The following is a 13,823-nucleotide window of genomic DNA, read 5'->3' on the forward strand; positions in this document are numbered from 1 at the left end:
GAGAGAAGAGGGAGCTTCTCTCTCTAGAAAACTAACTAAAGGCTCATGTTGACTAACTAATTGCTCCCCCTTTGCTTGGACTTCAATTCTGCATAAAATACACTCAGAAACAAGTTGGATTTGGGCCTGGGCAGCTCAGAAATTGCCCCCAGCGTTTTGCCTTTAAGTGGGCCATATGTTGGTATCGGCGCGTAAGCGCCATGTGCACGTGCGCGTCGATTGGCAAATTCTTCATCCGTGTGGACGCGCCATGTACACGTGCACGTCTCTATGCAAACCACTTCTGCGCATGCGCGCCTTGCACGCATGCGCGCCCATTGATGCATTCCCAATCTTTGTTTCTTCATGCATTCTCCTCTTTGTATGCTTTTCTCCGCATTTCTTCCATCCAATACTTGCCTTATGAACCTGAAATCACTCAACAAACACATCAAGGCATTGAATGGAATTAAAGTGAATCAAAATTACAAATTTAAGGGCCTAAAAAGCATGTTTTTACACTTAAGCATAATTCAAGGGAGAATTATAAAACCATGCTATTTCATTGAATAAATGTGGGAAAGGTGGTAAAATCCCCTAAAATAAGCACAAGATAAACCATGAAATCGGGGTTTATCAAATCTCCCCACACTTAAACTAAGCATGTCCTCATGCTAAAATCATGAAAGAAGCAAAGGGTATCAACATTTATTCAATGCGAACTAACTAAATACAATCTATCTGTATGAATGCAATGGCTCAATCAAAACAAATCAATCTCCAAGAATACACATGCAAGCACTAGGGTCTAAGGCATTCACAGGCAAAGCAAACCACAATTGGATTGAATCATTGAAATATTTTACAAACTTGCAAGAAAAGATGATCATGGGCGGAAACATGTAATTGAGCGATCGAACCCTCGCCAGATGTGTATCCGCTCTTAGGCACTCAAGTGTATGGGGTTGATTCACTAAATTCTCCCCTAATCATGCTTTCCAAGATTTGTTTTTCATCTAACAATCAACAATAACTTTATGCATGCATACAAATATCATGAGGACTTTCCCATAGGTTGTAATGGGGCTAGGGTCAAGGTGGGATGCATATGGTCAAGTGAAATTGAAATTTGGATCATTGATTAACTTAAACTTCCCACCTAACCGATGACAACCTAAACAATTCTAAACAAACCTAACTATCCATTCTTCACTCTTTCACACACTTATGCATTCTCTTTTGATTACCACACATATGCATTGAATTTATGGAACTTTAAATCTTGGGACATTTTGTTCCCTTTTTATTGCAATTCTTTTTCTTTCTTTTTCTAGTTTTTTTTTTCAACTTAAAATATATACAAAAATGTCAATACGTATGGTTTACACATAATTAATACATGGTATGTACCCAATTCTCAAAATTTTTCAACAAAACATACACACACACTTTTATCCCTTCCCAATGTACCCAACTTTTCCAAAATTAAATGATGAACACTCTCACTAGCCTAAGTTAATCAAAGATTCAAACAAGGGACATTTATTGTTTTTCACTTAGGCTTGTAATGTGCTACAATTAAGAACAAATGGGTTAAGCATAGGCTCAAGATTGGTTAACAATGGAAGATAAAATGTTAGCTATTTGGATAAGTGAGCTATTTGAACAATGGCCTCAATCATACAATTGCATGTATACATAAAATAATGGACATAAAGAATCAAACAAATTAAAGATTACACTTATATGAAGAGAACCATGCACACAAGAATGAAAATAAGTGGTCATATGATGTAACCACACAATTAGGCTCAAAACTCTCATGCTTGTGTTCTTAAACTCAAAACATGATCCACAAAGTGTATAATTTAAGCAAGTCCTAAAAAAAATTTTTCAACCAATTGGGGTGGTTCCTTAGAAATGGATTTCTTGGAAATTTTCATCATAATGATTAAGCTTATTCTAATGAAAGGTTGTGATTTAGAAAATTTTAAAAATTTTTCCTAGTTTACCCTTTTTTCAATCAAAACACAATTCTTATACAAAAAAGGTCAACTAAGTTTTAACAATCCAAAAATATTTTCTAATCACAATCAAAAGCCAAAATGTAACATATATATAATAAAAGTGTGCAACAATCAAAATAAGGGTATCCACAATAGCAGATATGTACAGTAATCCCAAAATGATCTCAAAGATAAAGTGCAAAATAAAATAAAGTAGCAGAAACTAGAAATAAATATCTGAAAGTTCACCACATAATATGCAATACACCGGTCACGAACGGTGACCTCCCCACACTTTAGGAAGAAGCATCGTCCTCGATGCTACTGCTGAAGCTCGGGATAGGGGTCAACAATCGCGCCGGACTGTGGCTCAGACTCAGGCTATGGCTGTGGTACTGGCTCAAGCTGCGGCTCAGGCTGTGGATTAGGCTGCGGCTGTATCTCTGTGGTGGCCTATGTCTCTGGTGGTACATTCTGATGAATCGGCTCCTCACCATGCTCCTCCTTCTGATCCTGCTCCTCGGAGGCAGGAGAGTCTGGAAGTGGAGGTAGCTCGATGCCCTGTGATGCGAACACCTGATCTATGCGATCGAGACGTCGCATGACACGACACTCGCTGCGCTCCATGAAGCGAAACAGGCACTGTACCAACAGGTATGTCGGCTCAGGTGCAGGAGGTCGTGGTAAGGATGCTGCGGCTGCTGAAGATGAGGCGGGTCCTGCTGCTGCTACCGATGAAGAGGGCTGAGCTACCTCCACCACTACTCTGGCTCGAGAACGGCGCTTGGGTGGAGGCTTCTCGTGCACCCACCTACCCCATGGAATGGTAACCTCCTTGTCGTCGTCATCTGGGGGTGGTGGTGTCACATCATCGTCCTCCCACGGGACATTGAAAGAGCGAAACTCTCGCGCGATCTAGAATTTTCTAAAAATAAATCTCTGTTGTAAGTATAGCTTCTAGACCGACAAGAATTCCTTCTTTACAAAAGTTTTGTTTGTCACTTAAGCAAACCCAATAAAATTGATAACTGAGTATTTAAACCTCGGGTCGTCTTCTCAAGGAATTGCAGGGAGGTATGACTTATTATTAGCTATGAAAAAGGTAGAATTTTGGGTTTTTAATGTATAAGATAAAAAGTAAGAATAGTAAATGGCAAGAAAGTAAATTGTAAGGAATTAATTTAAATAAAAAATAAAACTCTTGGCAAGGTATAAGAACTGGAAGTCCTATCCTAGTTATCCTTATCAATTGTGAAGAGAATTGGATTTTTCTCCCACCTTGTTAACCTCTAACTATGAAGGTAAGTTAAGTGGATGAATTAATTTGAATCCTCAAGTCCTAGTCTTTCCTTGGAAAAGGCTAGAGTTATTGAAACTCGATTTAATTCTTGAAGAATTCCAATTTTCAGTCAACACCTCGAGTTTGATAACTCAAGCATCACCAATTATTTAACTAAAGCCAAAAGGGAAAATTCTAAATTAAATTGAAGACATCATAAATAGAATAAAGCAATCATAAATCTGAAACACATCAAATTACGTTTAAACATAAATTCAAATCTAACATGGAAAAGTTCATAAAGTAAATTGGAAAAATAAATAAAAGGAACGTTGAACCTGAGAAGAAGTTGAAATCCTAAATCCTTTAAGAGGAATCCTAATCCTAAAACCTAGGAGAGAGGAGAGAACCTCTCTCTCTAAAAACTACATCTAAATTATTAAAACTGAATAATGGAAAGCATGTTCATGAATGGATGCATTTTCCCACTTTATAGCCTCTAATCTGTGTTTTCTGGGCCGAGAACTGGGTCAGAAACAGGCCAGAATTCGCTGGTTGCAAATTCAAACACGCTGATTTTTCGTCACTGCGACGTGTCCATGTGGAGCACGCGTTAGCGTCGCCTATAGTCAGGGAACTATGAGATATTATATATCAAATCGAAGCCCCGAACGTTAGCTTTCCAACGCAACTAGAACTGCATCATTTGGACCTCTGTAGCTCAAGTTATGACCGTTTTAGTGCGAGAGGGTCAGGTTGACAGCTTTGCAGTTCCTTCAACTTCTTGTATTCCTTCCACTTTTGCATGCTTCCTTTCAATCCTCTAAGCCATTCCTGCCCTGTAATCTCTGAAAACACTTAACACACATATCAAAGCATCGAATGGTGATAAGAGAGAATTAATTTTTGGTAATTAAAAGGCTCGGGAAGCAAGTTTCCAATTATAGAATAAAATTAAGAAGGAAAATATAAAACCATGCAAATAGTATGAATAAGTGGGTAAAGACTTGATAAAAACCACTCAAATTGGCACAAGATAAACCATAAAATAGTGGTTTATCAGACATCAGCCAGCTTAATCATACTAGTGACCAAGGTAGGAAATGGCCGGAGGCTACAGATATGTGCACGCCACATACTCTGCCTAATCAACCTGGGAAAGTCTACCTCCTTCCCCTCCATCACACATCCAATCAGAACCAGCATATCCATCGGAATCTCTGAGAAGTGAGTGGTGGGTAAGACATAATGGACGAATATATGCTGCCAAGTCTTGGCCTCTCTCGACAGATAGGTGAAAAGCATCCCCTTGGGCTTCTTGTTAGTAGAATCCATCACCCAGGGAGCGTCAGGTGTGGCAATCACATGCTTAAGCACCTCATAATCAAATGTCATGCAGTGGATGGCTACCTCTGTCTGCTGATAGGCGCATGTGCCATCAGTGCGAGATCAGCAAAGCAATGCTTCCCCAATGGCAGTCTCAGTGATCAGAATCTCTCTACCCCTCAGCTGGATTGAATCAAGAGTGGCACGGAAGAAGTTGCAGTAGAATTCTCTCACCCATGAAATGTTTATCCTCCCCAAATCTCTGTCAACAAAGTCCAATCCCAACTCCAGAATGCGTCTGTTGATGGCGCGTCTCACATCATTGGGAAGGACTAGCTTCTTTTCAATGTTCAGGTCGTCTTCCGGAATTTAGGGAAGCGAAGCTCATAGTAGAGGTTGGAGAATTTGATTGAATCAGTGGATGGGAGTAGATGATTTTCTTTGTCCACATCATTCAGCGGATTCTTAGCATAATTTGCATAGGGTGAAGGGGTAGAGGTTTTAGAGCGCTTTCTCTTCTTTGAAGTAGTGGCAATAGCTTTTCCTTTGTCTGACATCCTGAAAAATAGATGTAGCATGATATAAGCAGCTAGTTAAATAGATCTAAAGCACTCAAAATAAAACATATTCATGAAGTGAGTGAGGAAAATAGAATTCTTGGAATGCAAGTAACAGAATTCAAAATTTGAACCAAGTCACAAACCAAGAATTCAAACCATAATTGCACAAAACTTGTTTATTGAGCCTAAGAAATGCCATATCTAAAAAGAATGATCAAAAGACTTAAGTTCAAAACAAAAGAGAAGTTAGTTGGTTAAACAAGTTAGAGTTAGAAATTAGTTTAAAAATCAGTGATGTGACAATTATCGGCTCAATAAGAAGCAGTGCACAAAACAGGGGTGCAAGCATACTCACAACCATGGAATGCATATAGTCATTGATGATGAAAATTGATATTGCCAAAAAGCAACCAATATGAAAACAAGTCATCAATCAATGTGATGATCACTAGTGGTGTTGGTGAAATCAAAACCTTGAGAAACAAGTAAATCAAGCAACATTTAACACCAATTCCAACAATGCATAAAAGTTACAAGTTCAAATAAGAATGGAAAACCTCATGATCCATGTGACTTAATGAAATTAGGTATGAATATAATGAATCAATTAGTCACATAGATTAAAAACTTTCAAACTTGTGTGTTTATGCAAAAGAGGCGCAAAATTTCAAGAGAGTTTTAAGTTATGGTCAATCAGAAAACTTAATCGAACCATTCAATGCATATAAGCAAATTAGTATTGCAAACAAGCAAGGAGTATTATAAGCATGACTAAAACCTGTAAACAAGTCCTTGAGGAGTTTTCCAAACCACTTAGCAAACAAAATTCCATTGACACAGAAATCGTCAAATAGAAGCTTGTTGCATCAATTAAACAGCGTTATTTCATGAAACATGGTTAGGAAAAAAATCCGGTAGTATTTCAGCAGTAAATTGGCTATTTCCCAAATTCAAATAATCAATTCTAATCCATATGAATTCTTTGACAGTTAAAAATACAAAAATTCATAATGAATTCATAGGAAGTACGTAAATAGCCACTTCTAGCAAGAAAACATGAGCAAACAATTATAATAAATCTAACCAGCAAAAATGAGCAAATAATGGCTCAAGATACAGCAGCAAAACAGCAACAATACAGAAAAATAATGGACACAATCAGCATTTCTTTCCTTGAAGTCCATACCCAATCACAAGTATTCAACATGAACTTAAACAAATAAGCATCCTAAATCAAGTGATCAGGTTCAAATTGGCACAAAATAGCAGCAGTACAACTTCAATTCTTGCATTAAGTAAAATTATCATCACTGCAAACAAAATCCAGAACTTGAGCATTCCAAACAACAGCCATCAGCAAGAATAGAGCAACAAAAATACTATGCAGCTTCAAGAAACCAATTTCAAACAAAGAAAGTTTTCCATTCCCAAACACTAGCAGCAATATCTCATAAGTTCAACAGAAAATCAGTCAAACAACTAACCTAATGAACTCTACGCAACCTATAGCACTCAACAAGAACACCGCAATAATGAATAGCCAAGTAACAGCATTAAGCATATCAAGCAAGCTAAGAAAAAACAGAGAGGCAGCAGCACTTTCAATCATCATCATTATTCAAAACAAACCTACATCCACTACTCAGCCCAGATTCTCTAACCACCTAATCAACTAACATGCATTTCTAACTAAACTAAATTAAAAAAAATTAATTAACTAACTAGAGTAAAGAAATGGAATAAAACAGGGGAAAGTGTATGGACCTGGAATGCAGAGGCAGAGAGTGAGAGAAATTGGGAAAGGGAATGGGAGAAGCAGCAAGGTGGCAACGCTGCCCAGGAACGGTGGCGGTGCAGCGTAGTCACTGATTGCAGAGGGGACGAAGAGGAGACAGAGCAGGGTGAAGTGAGAAAGAGAGGAAGAAAGAGAGAAAGAAGGAAGAGAGGGGGGCGTGTGGCGACGGCGGTGGTGTTCGCCGGAGGTGGCCGGATGGTTGGTGGTCGCAGGGATGATGGTTGGAAATGGAGAGAAGAAGAAATGGAACATTGGAGAGGAGAAGAGGGCTGGGGCGCGACTGCGCTAGGGCTTTCGCGTCCCTGGTTAAATGGGATTTTTAAATCCACGCGTGCGTGCACCGTGCGCATCCGCGTGGGTGGGAGAATAAGGAAGTGGCGCGGAGCGCCATATGCGCCCGCGCGTAGATGAGAGAATTGGCAATGGGCGCGGACGCGTACGGCGCGCGTCCGCGTGGGTGTACTGGGCCAGGGGCACAAAACTGGCACAGAGTTGGCATAACTCTCGGATCTTTTGGCCTGGGTGATTTAAAAACGCATCAACGCGCGCATGTACTGTGCGCTAGCGCGTGGATCGGTTGACTAATGAAAGAATGAGGAGGCGCCAGGTGCGCCTACGCGTGGATAGGGCAACGCAGAAAGGGCGCAGACGCATACAACGTGCGTCCGCGTGGGTTAAGGTACAGAGTTGGCCCAAAAGTGGCACAATTCTCTGGTCCTTGGCCCAGAAAGCTTTGATGCGAGCCCACGCGTGCGCGCTATGCGCTTGCACGTGGCTTCTCTCTCTCTTTTTTTTTCAAAATCCTCCCAATCTCTTTTAAGACTATAAAACTAGCCAAGATGCAAGATTAATCATATTTTTGAATTTTTGGAAAATTTTCAAACAAATTGAGAAAACTTGCAACCCAAGCAAAAACTCAAATTCAAAGAATCATCCCTAATTAAGGCCTAGAATCTATAAACTCCTTAGCAAGCAAAGAAAAATATATTGAGAAGTAAAGAAACTATATACAATAGAACCCGATTCATTCATTCATTATATCTACAAGAGAATGGAAAGAGTTTACCATGGTGGGGTGTCTCCCACCAAGCACTTTTGGTTTTAAGTCCTTAAGTTGGACATTTGGAAGGTTCCTTGTCAAGGTGGTTTATGCCTGTATCCATCCTTCAACCTCCAAGAGTGCTTGTCCTTCAATTGGTTGTCAGAAGTCCCAACCATTTTCACCAAGATTTGGTGAGGTTCTCTCCAAGATATGAGCTCCCAAAATTGATTTTCATGGTGTGATCCAGGATCCCATATCTCATCTTTGCACCCATCTTCTAGTTGATCACTTTGACTCTGTCCGGGTGACAAGAAAACTGAATCCTCATAAATGTACCAAATTATCCTCCTAGACCCATTTAATTGAGTACGATTCCAATCTTTGCTCCTTGAAGCTTCAACCATAATGAGTCTACATTTACAACGCCAAACATTAAACATCCTCCTTTTTCGCTTAATTCCACAAAGCGCCCTAAGTTGGCCATTCGTCTCAAGCAAACCACACTCAAGTGGAATAATAAAGCTAAGAGTTAGAAGTTTTACCCACTCAAATGAAAGGTTGGATGACAACTTAGGTGGAAGAGTTTCCAAGGGTCTTGATAAAGCACGCTCTACTCCCGTCCACCCATTCTAGAGGCTTCCACCACTTGGCAAGGTTCTTCGAGCTTTACCTCTTGCCAAGCTTCTTCAAGTTCACATCCTTCTTCACCAATTTCTTCTATATCTTCCCCATTGCTCTCATCATAGATAGGAGGTTTAGTCAAGTCTACCTCGTCATCAATTTCAAGCACAGTGGGGAAGGATTCTTCAAGCTCTAAAGGATTATATGTTGATTCGGGATCATCATAAATAGGAGGGCTTGTTGCTTGGGACACTTCTTCCAATTCGTCATTCACCAATTGCCTTGAAAGTTGCACATCCTCCTCAACATTGCTTTCTAATTCACTGGAAGTAGGCTCAACAAGATCATCGAGGGGGTTGATCAATGTGGACAAAAAATCACTAATGATGGAATCCACTTCTTGATCAATTTCCTTCGACTCTCTATCCACTTCCTCAACATCACTCTCCTTCTTAACATCCCTTCCAAACTTCGTGGAAGATGGTTTGTCAACTTGAGGTTCCTTTATGTGCTCCACATATCCTAAACATCCAACCACTACTTCCTTTTGTTCAATAATTTCTACCTTCTCCTCTTGTTGCATTTCTTGTTTTGATTCTTCCTCTTCTCCATGGAGCTTCAAGTTTACTCCTTCACTAAGCTCCTTGGTTTCTTCTCCACATTCAACAATGGGAGCGCCTTGATCACATAGGCTTAGGCGGGATGAGACCATGTTACTAATGGCTTCTACCATGATAGCCATTTTTGTTCTTAACTCTGCAAACTTCTTTTCATTATCCTCTTCTCGCCTTAAGATATGAGACTCAAGATCTCTCAATTCCAACATGGGGGCTTCATCGGGAGATGATGGTGGAAGAGAAGGTTTATTATTTGAGGGAACATTGTTGTAATTGGAAGGTGGTTCATATTGGTGAAATCCTTGAGGTGGTGTGTATGGACTTTGTGGTTCATGGGAGTATTGGTATTGGAAAGGTGGTGGTTCTAGATATGATTCATATGGTGGTTGGTATGGTAGGTATGAGTTAGGGTCATATGGAGGTAAATGATGGTAGAAAGCTTGTGAGTGAGGTGGTTCAAAATTATGTCGGGGAGGGGGTTCGTATGCGTGTGGTGGTTGTGGTTGACAATCACAGTAAGGGTCATCACACACATTGGATTGGTATGCATTAGGATTAGGATTATACCCATAAGAGTTCGGAGGAGGTGGTTGCCAACAGGGTTGTCCTTGAGCTTGGAGTTCCTCCCACCCTTCATTTCCAAATCCTTGATGCACATCCTCATTAAGGCTTCAATTTCCTACAACATAGTTTGAACTACACTCATAGCTAAAAGGATGAGAATTCATAGTGATAAGAGAAGACAAAAACAAAACTAACACTAAACAAGGAAAACAAAGTCCTACAACTAGCAAAAGCTAACAAACAAACCAAAAATTAAGCTATTCACAATATATACAATAGCCAATAACATAGCACCATTGATATCCCCGGCAACGGCGCCATTTTCATAGATGAGTTTTTGTCGTATCGATCTAAATTTTCTTCTTATAGAAAAGAATTACTTCATTGTAAGCATAGCTAGAAACCAAACAAATAATTCTCACATCAAATATTTTGGTTGTCACAAAGAATAAACCCCAATGAATTTATAACTGAAGTATTTAGACTCCGGGTCGTCTCACGAGGATAGCAATGAAGTGGTCAATTATTGGCTATGAGAATACAAGGGGTAAAAGGGGTTTTGGTTGATAAAAGGGACAATAAAATAAATGGCAAGAAAAGTAAATCAAACAAGCAATTAAAAGAAGCAACATAAGAAACTCATGGTTAAGACTTAGGTAATTGAGATCACTATCCTTGTCATAATTCAAACATTGATAATCATGCAGAACCGAGCTCATTATGTCTACTCACCAAAGCCTTAAGTACGTAATGCCTACTCCTAGGCTTGGAGTACTTCAAATGGCTTGATCAACATCAATCCATAAGTCCCAACCTAGCTACTAATTGACTTAGTAGTAGGCTAGAGTCAATGGTTATCAAATTAATCCTCAAGAGTTCTAAAATTACCAATTCAACAAAGCCCAAGGACTCAAGATCACTCAATCCCCTTAGCCTAGGCCAAGGGTCAAGGGAACTACTCAAAAACTATAGGAAGCATTATATCAAACACCTACTATGCACTAAAATTAAGCATCACAAAATGCTAAAATTAAGGAGATCCATAACTATCATAAGCAAGAACTCAACAATAGCAAGCAAGATCAACATGAAAGAAATATCAACATCAAATTTCATTAATTCTAAACCAAATCCAACATGAGTTCATCATCACAAAGGAAGACAAAATGAGAAATTAACATTACAACTAAAGAGATCAAGACATAGACATGAGAAATTATAAAAGAAACAAGATAAAAGCAACGAATTAAACATGGATCTATAACAATTTAACCTAATCCTAACCTAATTCTAGAGAGAAGAGGGAGCTTCTCTCTCTAGAAAACTAACTAAAGGCTCATGTTGACTAACTAATTGCTCCCTCATTTCTTGGACTTCAATTCTGCATAAAATACACTCAGAAATAAGTTGGATTTGGGCCTGGGCAGCTCAGGAATCGTCCGCAGCATTTTGCCTTTAAGTGGGCCATATGTTGGTATCGGCGCGTAAGTGCCATGTGCGCATGCGCGTCAATTGGAAAATTCTTCATCCGTGCGGACGCGTCATGTACGCGTGCGCGTCTCTATGCGAAACCACTTCTGCGCGTGCGTGCCTTGTATGCGTGCGCGCCCATTAATGCATTCCCAATCTTTGTTTCTTCATGCATTCTCCTCTTTGTATGCTTTTCTCCGCATTTCTTCCATCCAATACTTGCCTTATGAACCTGAAATCACTCAACAAACACATCAAGGCATCGAATGGAATTAAAGTGAATCAAAATCACCAATTTAAGGGCCTAAAAATCATGTTTTTACACTTAAGCATAATTCATGGGAGAATTACAAAACCATGCTATTTCATTGAATAAATGTGGGAAAAGATGGTAAAATCCCCTAAAATAAGCATAAGATAAACCATGGAATCGGGGTTTATCACTTTGGTTCCAACGTTGCACTTTGAGCTTGGAACGTTTGAGGCAAAGTTGGAGGCCAACTTTGGCTCCAATGTTGCACCTTGAGCTTGGAACGTTTGAGGCAAAGTTGGAGGCCAGTTTTGGCTCCAACGTTGCACCTTCTTCCTCTTCATCAATGTTTGAGGCAACATTTATGGGCCAGCTTTGGCTCCAATATTGCCTTCTCTGCTTCTTCCTTGCCATTCCTCTGCTTCTCTTCACCTATCATCAATCAAACACATGCATCAATGTCTTGCCAAAATCACAAGATCTTGCATCATTCATAGCATCAAGAAAATTCTTGCATAAATCTCATGAAAATGTACATAAATAACCATGTTTGATTGAATCAAGATATCTATGAAATTCTCATCCAAATGCTTAATTAATGCCCAAGAAAGTACATGAAACATAATGAAAACTAATGAAAAAGGTTTGTGAAACTAGCCTAAGATGCCTAGGCATCAATGACATGCCCAATTGCTTATTGAATTACTTGATATCCATGCTTATACTTGTGCTTTACTTGCATTGTTATTACTTGTGCTTTCTACTGGGATTGAGGAGGTTTGGAAGTAGGTGGCGATGGGATCGCATGGCGGTTAGGCAGGCGAAGGCTGTGGGATAGCGGAGAATCGTTAGATTAGAAAATCCACTAAGTTAGATTACCATTTATTGTTGTGGTTTTAAAGTTGTGCTTTTAAGTTATAGTTATGCTTTAAGTTGAATCTCATGATGGATATAAAGCTCTAGGATCGCCTCTGGCGTCCAGGAGTCTTATATCTTACATCACTGGGCACTATAACCATATTGAAAACCTCCAGTTCTCATTGCATACTCTGTTGTTATTTTTCAGATGCAGGTCGCAACCCACCTCGGTAAGTTGCTTGATGGTGACAAAGTGGATGATCTTCACTTTGTTTTGAAGTCTTTTTGAATATTTTGTTCATCTTCTCTCACTTTTGTATTTATTTTTCCTAGAGGCTTACATTGAGAGGAAGTTTCTATAATCTGTTTTACTTTCAACAACTCTGTATTGTCTGTATATAACTAGCCGGCTTAAACTCCGCGAGCTGCGACTAAATCCTTACACTATTATGCTTTTATATATCTATATATGTCTTGATATCTGTATTTATATCTTGTGCCTCATTTAGTGTAGCTTTGTGTGAATGTTTTGTGCTTTTCGAATTCTATTTTTAAGCTTAATCTTTCATCAGGCTTCTAGAATTATTATTCCTTTCTATATATAAATACCTAAGATCTTTAGAATTGTCGTAACCTTTGATTAACCTTTGCTTTACGATGCGAGGTAAGGCTTAAGATAATTAGGGTGTTACATTTAGTGGTATCAGAGTGGTTCGTCCTCCTGAGCCTAATGCATGGACCGATTGTGCTTCATTGCATACTTTGTGTCTTTTTCTTTGATGCTATTTAGGTTATCTACGTGATAGTGCATTGCATGCTTGTTTGTGAGTGCTTTTTTGGGATAATTAAAGCACTATACTTTTGATATTGAGACTGATCATCTTGATATCAATTGTTTGGTGGGGACAGAACCCTAAATGGTGACTCACGGACGAGGTTAGACACGTACTCGAAGAGAGAATGAGGGTAACCCATTGACGGACAATCACGCTGAACTCATGGCGGCGATGACTAACTTATTTAACACGATTCCAAGTGAACACTACTATGACTACTCATGCTATGCGGTGGACAAGGCAATCAGTCGAAAACAAAAGTGGAGAAGGTGCTGAGGACCGCTTAGGTGGTGTTCTAAGAACTCTAGCTGCTTTTCTGAAAGTTGACTCGCTGGTTTTCACTGGATCGACAAACCCTACTGAAGCAGACAACTAGTTCCAAGCTGTCGAGCGTGCATTGCAAACTCAACATGTACTGTATGACCATTTCGTGAAATATGCGGCTTATCAACTAGTGAGAGAAGCTCAGCAATGGTGGCAAGGAGAGCGCCGACTACTACCCCAACAGAATGTGGAAATTATAGGGGCGATATTCCAAGCAGCTTTCTACAAGAAGTACTTTCATGAATCAATAAGGGAGGCCAGAGAGTTGGAGCTCTTACGGCTGAGACAAGGGTCCA

The 13,823-nt window shown here is 39.5% G+C and overlaps 1 pseudogene; it reads right to left on the reverse strand.

The window, feature by feature from the left end:
• Positions 1–2,281: 2,281 nt before the first annotated feature.
• Positions 2,282–2,805, reverse strand: LOC148567446 (uncharacterized; annotated as a pseudogene).
• Positions 2,806–13,823: the final 11,018 nt, after the last annotated feature.

This window comes from Arachis ipaensis, chromosome B4 (genome assembly GCF_059453495.1).
Source record: "Arachis ipaensis isolate K30076 ecotype BB chromosome B4, ASM5945349v1, whole genome shotgun sequence".
NCBI classification, from domain to species: Eukaryota; Viridiplantae; Streptophyta; class Magnoliopsida; order Fabales; family Fabaceae; genus Arachis; species Arachis ipaensis.